Here is a 10,499-nt window from a genome sequence, read left to right on the forward strand (position 1 = left end):
CCTCAAATTGCAAATGGCATTTCTTGAGTTTTCCTCTCTATTTTTTATCCATCATCAAATGCCCTTTAGCCTTGTGGACAAAACTAAATAATATGACGCTGTCATATTATAGGTTAAGAGGAAGAGCCTCAAAGAAAAGTGGGGGTTGACATAAGTACAGCACCAATGAGCTCATGTATTCATCAACTAATCTCAGGCAAGCCTCCTGAGATGTTTATCAAGTTAAATGCTGGGGTTTTTTTTTTTCTTTTTTTCATTTTTTCCTGTTGTCTTTGAGTTTGTTACCTATTCAGAATAGTCATTAATTCTTGTCTTGGTAAATAGGAGTTCTTTAGAACCATGTACTGGCTCTTCTGGGTGACTTTTCCTGAACAGTTCCATTCCTGGGCACTACTGTTCAGTAGCAAAGCATTATGAATTGAAGCTTCGTAAGTCCATTATGCAACTCCTCTCTAGATACAAGATGTCCTAATTTCTGAACAATGTGGACAGTTGCTGAGTTTTTTGGCATGGTGAGGATCTCTCTCGGGTCCTCCTCACTGTGGTTATAACCATAAGAGCACAAATATTAAGGACCTGTTAGTTTTCCGTTGTTTTCCTGCAAACCCCTCAGAGCTCACCAGAGCATCTATTTTCCAATCAAAAGTCACTTGGTGCTGTCAGTAGGGCACTAATGAGTTATTTTTCTGACTTGGCAGTGAAAAGAGACACAGGGATAACCTATAAAGCCAATTTAGGTATTTTTTCCAGTGTTCTTTAGTGCAGCATAGATGAATATTCTCTCTGTCCTCTCCAGGTTGGCTATACTAGTTTGTCTTCATGCTGGAATAGCTAAAGCAGTACAGCTTATGTGTACAAGCCATTTTTTAACTGCTGAGAGAATACAGAAGAGCCTCTGCTGGCAAGTTGTAGCCTGAGCCTCCAACCACCTGCTTGTGAATGTGGCACCAGCAGTAACCTCAGGAGCAGGATGGAAAGCAAGTGGGTTTCAAGAAACCACTTCCCTGTCAGTGTGGAAGTCCATTTTCAGAGCCTATAGAGTAGAATAGGGTTGAGAAGGCTGCTCAGCAATCCTTCTTCATTCCAGAGAAACCTGGGGACCTCATCAATACTTGAAAGTTTGAGTAGAAACTGAAGTTCTTGTGGTTCAGGTGATTTTGAAAGGCTTTGGGTGAGGAGGCCTCTTTTGCAATGTATTCTCTCTTTTCTACATGTGCACTCATCCATGTTGTACTGGCTGGAATTATAAATCCTAGTGAGAAGAGTAGTCTTGTGAATGAGGTTCAGTCCTGGGACTAAGGAGGAAAGGTTGGCATCCTCCACCTAACCTTATCTGATGTAGTTAGTTATGCTCTATTTATAGTCAGTGGTCAAGGATGGGTATTTTCCAAAAGCTGTTCAGCCCACCAAGCTTGCACTCTTTTTTTAGAATGTGATAGTTGCCCCCAGTGGTGGCCAGTCTCCACTGACTATAGAGATAGGCTCTGTACCAAGGTTAGCTTAGATGCTTGATATCTAGAAGACTAAATTTGGGTAAAATGAATGCCCTTCTACATGACAAGTTTTTGTTAGTACTTTAGTCATGATCACCACAGACTGCACCCAGCTTGGCCACTGTAACCCCTCATTTAGTATTGCAACCTCCGTTTCTTGGGCACTGCCATTCTCCACTGACACTGTAAGAAGCCAAAGGCTGGCCATTCTGCAGTGACAGCAGTAAAGACCTGTCTTTCCTTTCTTCCCTTCAAATACCAGGGCTGTCAAACTTTATGTCTGAGATAGCATTTAAACTGCAAAATAGCTTTCCTTTCTTATTTATCCATATATTTCTTTGCCTCTGCTCAAGCTGCCTGAATGTCAGGTTTTGGCAACCAAGGCGCAAAAGAACTGGGTGGGACTTGGACTGGAAGAGGCTGCTGTCTCACAAAAAAAGTCAGGAGTGTCTTGGGGACAAGTCAAACTCCTTGGAGGTAATGAGGAGATTTGATGAACCAGGGTCACTAATTCTGCTGGAATATGGTAAGGCAGCAATGGGTGCTACGAGCACTCGGAGCCAGATTTGCAACTTATATTTAGTTGCAAGACACCCAGGCTTCATTTGCCATTGAGAGGGACCATGCATAGTGGGGAGGACTCTCAACAGGTGATTTTTCATCCATCTTGAAGACTCTATCAGCCTATATTATTTGTGGGTTTGATCTTTATGGCCTAATTATCAGAGACAGCTCTCACTTCCAGCCCCAGTGACTCTAGTGATACTTCGGGGGATTTATTTCCTGTGAATTCTTAACTAACATGAATTGCCCTATTGATTACACAAGGGGAAAATAGTACTGCTGTATATATGAGCTGTGGGATTGGACTCTTGAGGGTTAAGATTCTCCTGGCTATGATCAGCTTCCCCGTTTGGTCAACCTCCAACAAATTGAAGAGAAGCAGAGCATCAGCATACAATATACAATTACATTTCTGACACATTGCATCTTTCTGTGTCATCTCTTCTTAAATCAGAACCTGTTTTCACTCTTATAATTTAATAGAGCATGATATGAAGCCTTGAATAGAAAGCATTTCTTTTAAATTTGACTAAAAATAGCTTTCCTTCCACAGTGAGCTCATGGCTTTTTACTTTATCTTCTGGTCAGTTGGCTTCCCACATACACGTATTTTATGAAGTAGATTCATACAAATGAGATCTCTAAATTATTCATTTACTTTCTGTTTTATTTTAATAGTTTCCTGTTATAAGAGTTCTCAGAAAAGGAGTTGGCTGTTATGCAAATAGACATTTTGCAGACATAGCAACTATTCTTGTACATACTCAAACACAGTCAAGTATATACTCTTATGCTTTTCATTTGAAAAGCAGTAGCTTTAATGGCTGCTGAGGAAGAATTTAATTTGCATACTTTCGTCACCTCTGGGTTTTGTTAATCTCTGTGACTGTAAATTTGCAAAATAAGTTGTATAAATTTGTTGATCAGACATAACATAAGGCCCTGTTCCAAGTAAAAACTGGGCCCTGTTCCTACTGAGTCAGGTACCTGGAACAGGGTTGTGGGAAAAGCTCTATTTTTTATTTTTTCCAGCCCTCTAAGGCAAGACAGAGTAGCTTCAAGGTGGTGCTAGGTTATCTTCTGCTTTCCAAGGTTTTCTGTTAACTCTGGGAAATGGACTTCTGGGAACCACTCTGTACAAATCCTGGTCAGCTGGCTGACCCCTTCAGGCTCCACTTACGTCTTAAATCCCTTTACCCCCATTGCTGGTGTGATTGCTGGGTATGATAATGGTGTTTTCAGCCACTTATTGCATTAATGAAAAAAAGGAAAGAAAAACTGGGTTCTGCATTTTGGTGCTGCGGAGATGTAGTTAATTAGCCCTGTGCAAGTTTTAAGAAGTTGAGTGTAATTCTTTTCTTTGACCCACAATTAACAAAAAACTTCTGCACAATACAGTCCTAATTTTTCAGCCTAGTGGCATCATTCATACGAGTGGAGTTTACTATTTCTCTTCATTTTCTTTTGAGCATTTCTAGCAACAGCAACACTAGGCATAAATAATCCATCAATCACATCTCATGATAGCTTGGTAACTTTTCTTTAGACTGTATAGGTTGGGTCAGAATGAAGTAGCCAGAAGTATTTATTATTTATTGTAACTTTCGTTCGTTTTCCAAAGGGTGCAGGAAATAAAGTTGTCCTTTATAAAATACATGTTAACAGGAAGAGCACACTAAGCAGCAGATAGTTTACGTCATGAGTTAGGATGGTCTGATGTCTTGGCAACTTCACCCATACTTAAAAGTGTGCTTGAGCGCCTTTCTGTATACAGTACAATAAGGTTTCTTGTCCCAGCATGGATTGTCCATTTTTATGCTTACACATTACAGTAGAAAACCCGGGCATTCTGGTAGGCAAATGTTCATGATAAAGTACAGGTAGTATTTTAAAAAGAGCTGTATCTCTGGGCCAGAGGTTCTTTGCCATATCTGCCAAAAACCAAATTGCTTAAGGATGGTGAGAAGGGAATTCACATTCCCAAAGTTCAATCAAATAAGAAAGCCCTGCTCATACTGCCTCATTAGCCTGGCACTGGTTTACAGGACTGTGTGCCACCACAGCCCATGTTCAGGAGAGCTACAGCTGATTACCAACAATGATGTGACTTACTCTGAAGGCCTGAAGAGACTTGCAAGGGGATTAACACTGGAGAACAGAAAATGCTCTTGGAACAAATGACCTCATTAGAATAGATTTATTTATGGAAAGAAGACAAATTTGAAGGTGTCATTTATATTTCAAGGAAAACCTCTTTGTGATAGGTCGCTTCAAGAGCACAACACATTTAACATATTTAGTCTGTTAAGGATATTCAGGACCAATGCATTAAACGTGGTGGTGAAAATTAATAAGGGGATTTGGAGGAAAAAAAGACAAGACAAGTTAGAGCCAAGGTTAGATTGCATGTATGTCAGGAGCTGTGTTTGTTGACTCAAAAAGCTATAACATTGGTTAAGGGGATTCTGAGCTTGTTTGCAGGAAGGTAAAATTTCAATAGACTTTCAGAAGTCTGAAATATTAGACTGACATTAAGACAATTTGATTACACCTCACCAGGTCAATGTGACTTTTCACAAAGCATTTGTTACAATGTCCAGAAATCTGATGAACAACCAAATTCAAATATTTCCTCCCACTACTAGCCCACCATGACTGGAAAAAAGAGGAAGAAAATCAAAGTAAAGTGTCCCACGCAGTTTAGCAGGGTAGCCAAAAAGACATCTGGCAAGTGGCAGAAATTCAGCCATGGATTCTTTTGTCTCTTAGTCAAAGGGAAAATAATGAGAGGAGATGTCCTGTTGTGCTACTGCACAGTAGCTTGTTTTTGTACTTTGCACTTGAAACAAGAGACCTGATCTTGAGCTTCAGGGTAAATCTGATCTCCAAAGAGACCAACGCAGAGGGGATAAGCACTGAGCACTTCAAAAATCTAAACCCTGCGAGACTATTAAGATCATGTCTAATTTCATAACATTGTGATAGAGCTAGTCTGTCAGCACCACAACTAGCAATATCCAAGTGCAAAACTGAGAGTCTGTTTCAACTCTGCTAAGCAATCCCTCACCATAGACATAGTCAGAAATATCTCAGGAGGTGAGAGCATTACAGCTGACTTAACAGCCTGAAGCTCCCCTATTGTCAGCAGGGTCTTCAGAAGGTACTGAAGTACTGGGTCCATTGAACTGCTGTTAAGATTAAGAGCATGGGTCTCCTTTTAAGGAAGAACCTATTGAAACTTAACAGAAAGAAATGTTGGGTTGGTTTTTTTTCATAGAAACATCCCACCTAACATTAAGAAAATGGTATAGAGTATCATGACGGAGCACCATAAATGTCAGGGTTGTAACCTTAACTCTGCCCCTTGGTCCATCACAGTACCAGTCTGGCAGGGCGCACTTAAAGATAAGTGCCTGGCTGAAAGGAAATCCTGGAAAGCCTATAGCTTGCATTAACGTGTATCTTAAGATATTTCTCTCTGCATCTCTCCAGTCCCTCCCAAGCCAGTGGTCCTCCCTGCACCTAAAGCAGCAGTCTTTCTCCTCTGATACCCCTTTCCTGTGGAGTCCAAGAGACGGGAAATTCTGCTACTGCTCTGTGAATCCCCTGGGTATTTTGAGAAAGACTTTAATCACATTTGCTATCAGCTAAGCATTACCTGGTTCAGGTAATTCCTGGATGCTATGGGAGGTGACAGTTTAGAGAACAGCCATGCCTCTACTACCGTGAGACTATATTTTTTCCTGCTCCAACAAGCAGCAGGAATGTGGCACAAATGTTCTCCTTTCAGTGTTGTTAAACTATGACCAAGAATGCTACAACTGTAAATTCATCAGCTTAATCAATATTAATAGTAATTGCAAGAATAATTTCTGCAGGTTAAATAAGAAATGCTTTTACCTCAGATGAAGGCCAGCACTTCAACCATAAGGTTGATGTGAGTTGGTTGTTCACCATTTTGTCATATTTTAATTCTCTGTTATAACTGGGTTATATTTTTTTGAAAAGAAAATACCAAACTAGAAAATTTGCCTGTTCTTAGCGGTGAGTATTTTGCTGTATGACTCATGATATATGAATGTACGTATAGCCTACCTGAACAATAAGAGCCTTAACAGAAGAACTGTGCCCAGTACCTCATCAGCTGTTAATAATGTTAAGATTAATCAATACCTGAGCACTGTATCATAAAACATGTGCTGATTTTGACTCTTTGTAGATTGCAGATCCCCGTTAGTTAGAAAAAAAAGTTTTTATGTAGGTGACTATCTCCATTAATTAAGCTATTCAAATCCAATTAGCTTTTTCCAGAGGGTACTTTATCTCATTACAGTTCTCTCAACTTAAACAATAAAACAAACAAGCAAAAACTACAAACCCAATCTCGTTGTTCCCAGTGTCATGATGAGTTAATGTCCTACTCGCCAGAAAGTGAGCAGTGATGCTAACGCTTCTAGTCAGGCATGTTCTTTGCCTTCATCTAAGCAGGGGGGAGGAAGTCTGATGTTCATTAGAGACAATCACTGTCACAAGAGAATGACAAGTTTCACACCTCTCTGCCGACATCACAACAGCAATGGCCCACCATGGTCCTCATATTCCAGCAGCAAGAAGCTTTTGCATGTAGCTTGCCTTTGTAGGCAATCACAAGCCCGGCTACCGCGTTTGAAGGAGAGGCCAAAGCTGTGCTCTTGACTCAGACAGCACTGCCCATATGCTGACAGTGTAGCACATGTGTGAGGATCTCCAGGACTCAGGCCCAGCATAGTTGTTTCTCACGCAGGATTTCACCTAGCAATGTGGAAATGAGATGCTACCACACACCAATTTGTTTTGCCATCTGGACACTGCTGGAACCGTTTTGCATCTCATAAACAGACTGAGATCATCTTTCCTCATTAGCTAGGTCATTGAATGCTTAGCCAAGTTATCATGTCGTGTTATAACAGGCACACTTCAATGCTTAATCACTTCTGACCAATAGCCTTCAAATTATAAAAATAAGGACAGATCCCTAATTTTTAGGTTTCTTTGCTGAAACATGCCTCAAACTCATGTCCAGTGCTACATGGCAGTGTGAACGAGCACCAGATCATTTACTCAACACTGATACTGATTGGCAGCTCTAAGACAAATGCCCAGACATTCCTGTTCATTTCTTGCCACATTGCAGGACTCTGCCAGATGCCTGTAATCCAAGAGAGGACTCGTAAAACCAGAAAGAGGGAGAAATAAAGGCCAGATACGCTGGGGAGCCCATGAGACCAGAAAACAAGCTGTTCTGTCAGTGACTCAGAAGCAACCTCCTCCCTTAGGAGGCATTATATGGGTTTTTTTTATTAGAGGGCAGGATTTGGATTAATGAGAGACTTGATGGATATAAATAATAATATTGCTATTTGGGAACTTGCATAGACAAGAAAACCGATCCAAACAATCTCTGAGTGCTCATAAAAATTGATAGCCCCTGAACTTAAGCAATGTAGGACTTGGCGAGTTAGATCTCTAACCCTTTTGTCTGTAGCAGGTGCGGGTGCTGGCACACAGGTAGGACTCAGTAGTTGCCTGGGGTGGAGCAAACTGGGAATTAGGTTCAAAACTGAATATCACCAACAAGCCTGAGAGAGCAAAACCAAATATTCCAAAGTGGTTTTAAATGAGAGGATTTCGAAACACTTGTTAGTGATATCAAAAAAGACAATTTGACACACAACTCCTCCCCTTCTCTGGTCTCTGAGGCAAAGCCTTTGTGTCTGCGGTGTTATATTTTACCATATTAGATTCTGCAGTAGTGCAAAATTGCATGCCATGACACTTCCCATTATCCTGCCCTTCTTCCACAACTGGTGAAATTACAACCTATATGGACAAACAGTGATTTAGAGATCAGATCTGTGTAATCCCAGTTTCCTTCAATGCATGGACTCAGAAGGAACAGCATCATAGGCGTTGTTACTTTATCAGACAACCTAGGTGGAAGCTGGGAGTTCTGTGGAGGGCATAGCTGGAGGCAGATGAGGGGAAATAGGACACAGATCTGTAGGTATTCAATATCCATTTGTTCTGCTGCTCACAGAGTAATGTGCTTACCTGAGATAACACTTGCAGTGAGCTTCAGCACCAGGTTCTGCTTTGTAATGATGGCAAGACCTAACAGCAGAATTTCCCTGTGACGTTTTAATGGTTAAACAGGTTTTGTTTCAGAAACTAGGGGAAGTATAACAAGTATTATTATGATTAGTGGGTGTTGTTTTACTGCCCGTTTCCTAGATGCGTTGTAACTAATTTTAGCCAATGCACCAACTCTTTGTACAGTCACATGAAAACACACCAGTCAATGAGGAATGTGCACAGCTACAAGCGGAGCACATGAATTTTAGATTCTGCAGATTTAGAGTCTGCAGAAGTGGCTAACTCATTCTCTTTAAGCACCCTCTCCTCCCTTCTGCCCTCCAGGTTGGCCTCAAAAGCTGTGATCACAGATTTGTCTCTAGATGCCTGTGTCCAAAGTTTTGCCCTTCCAGTTACTAATTTTGACTGGCTCTGTGGGATGATTTCAGGATATCCTGACAGCACTGTCTTGGTCACTAGCTGTTCTTTGCCCCGAGCTAACTAGCTGTGAAAGTACTGCTCAGGAACTCAGAGTCACCCATCCTCACGGAGTGCGTGTCCTAATGCTATTGAGATCTTAATAATCAGGTTTTAATACTGAGGAAACTGTTGCAAGACAGAGTCTCAGTGTTAGTGACATGTCCGTGCAGCACATACCCACAATCCAGTACGGGAAGCATTTGCAGAAGGTGGGTTAGGCAGTTCTACAGAGCCCAATATTATCATTCAGGGAGGAGAGCAGAAATAACAAGCGTCAGACATGCAGTCATTTTGGCTGAGCCCTGAATCCTTCATTCATTCCAAAGACAACTTTGTAGATGACTGAATGACAGGTTTGTTTTTGAAATGCAGCAATTACTGCTGATTGAAGGAATGGCGCCAAGATTGATAAGCTTGCCAACCACTATTTAGCTGGCCTCTCAGGGAGATTGTAATACTGGCCTGGGGGAAAACCTGCTTTTTCAATACTATGATTAGGCTGAGCCCCACATGTGATGCTACCAAGGTTGCCTCCTAAGCATGCAACGGTGCTACAGTCACCAACAAACAGGAGGTTCTGGACAATTTCTTCAGTGACCCTTGCAGATGGATGTCACCAGCTGTGGATGAACCAGTGGCCACCGTCACCGCTTGTCAGTCGGAGAAGGACAAGGTAAGATGACTGAAAACAGGGGGTTTGGAAAAGGAGGATGGCTGCCTGGTTCTGTCTAACACCAAAAACCTGCTGCTTTCCTGACATTCATGTTCCTACACCGTGTACTGCTGTGTCTGTTGGCATGGTTCTCACAGCTGCTCAGACTAAAATTGACTGCTACAGCCACCCGGTCTGAACAACTGCGTAACCTGGGCCACAGGGTTTAACCCACAATGTTGCCTCTGCTAAGCTGATCCGGGCTGTCGTTCCTGTGGGGAAAGAGCATACCACGACAGTCCTGAATGAATGGTGACTTTCTTCTCCAGCTGGTGTACACAGATGTAAGAAAGCAGACACAAGATTTCTTATCAAGTCACCAATTAGGGTAACATCATACAGGTGCTAAGTAGTCTGCATGTGTTGTTCTTTGTCTAACTTCCTATTTTGCATCTTAGAGTAGTCTGGCCAGTCAAGGTGGGATTCATCTCACCTGACATCAGATGTCTCCGTCTGAGCTGGCCTTTGTCATCAGTGAAGAGAAGTAGGTACTGGTAAGGCATCAGTCATCTGCACTCTTTTAGATGTCTGCATTGGGGTGAGGTGACTCACACTCTTCCCAATGACTACAAAGGCAGATCAAACCTTACGCTCAGATAAAGGCATTTATATTGTAACAACATCTAAAGTTAGATGAGTCGAGCACTATTCTTAATATCTTGAAATGTGTCAGCGGCCCAGTCTCACTCCTGATCTGTCACTTCTAAATGAAACAATACATTTGCCCTGAGAATGATGTGTCTAATTCCCACCTACTTAAGTGGGCACTCTCAAACTGGAAATAACCCAGTTTCAAATAAAGTGTTTAAAATATCTTATGGAAATGCCTCCTGTCCCTGGCTTCTATCTAGCCAGCTTCTATCTTTTGCTGCTGTTTTACAGTCACATCTTCCTATTATTTTTTAACTTACACTTCTCCAACCTTCTTCTACTCCCAATGAGCCGCTGGGAGACCAAACAAAGCATGCAAGGAGTGGACACAGCAAAGAGAGAAGCTAAGACACAGCACTAATTCTGCCAGCTGTATGAAATAAAGTGATTACCCAGAGGATTTCTTTTCACTCTAGTCTCTTTTATTTTGCAAAAAAATTAGTAGTTACTTATGACAGCAATACAGACTTCTCCAACGGAGTGATCTT

The sequence above is a fragment of the Buteo buteo genome, chromosome 2 (assembly GCF_964188355.1).
Source record: "Buteo buteo chromosome 2, bButBut1.hap1.1, whole genome shotgun sequence".
In the NCBI taxonomy this organism is placed as follows: Eukaryota; Metazoa; Chordata; class Aves; order Accipitriformes; family Accipitridae; genus Buteo; species Buteo buteo.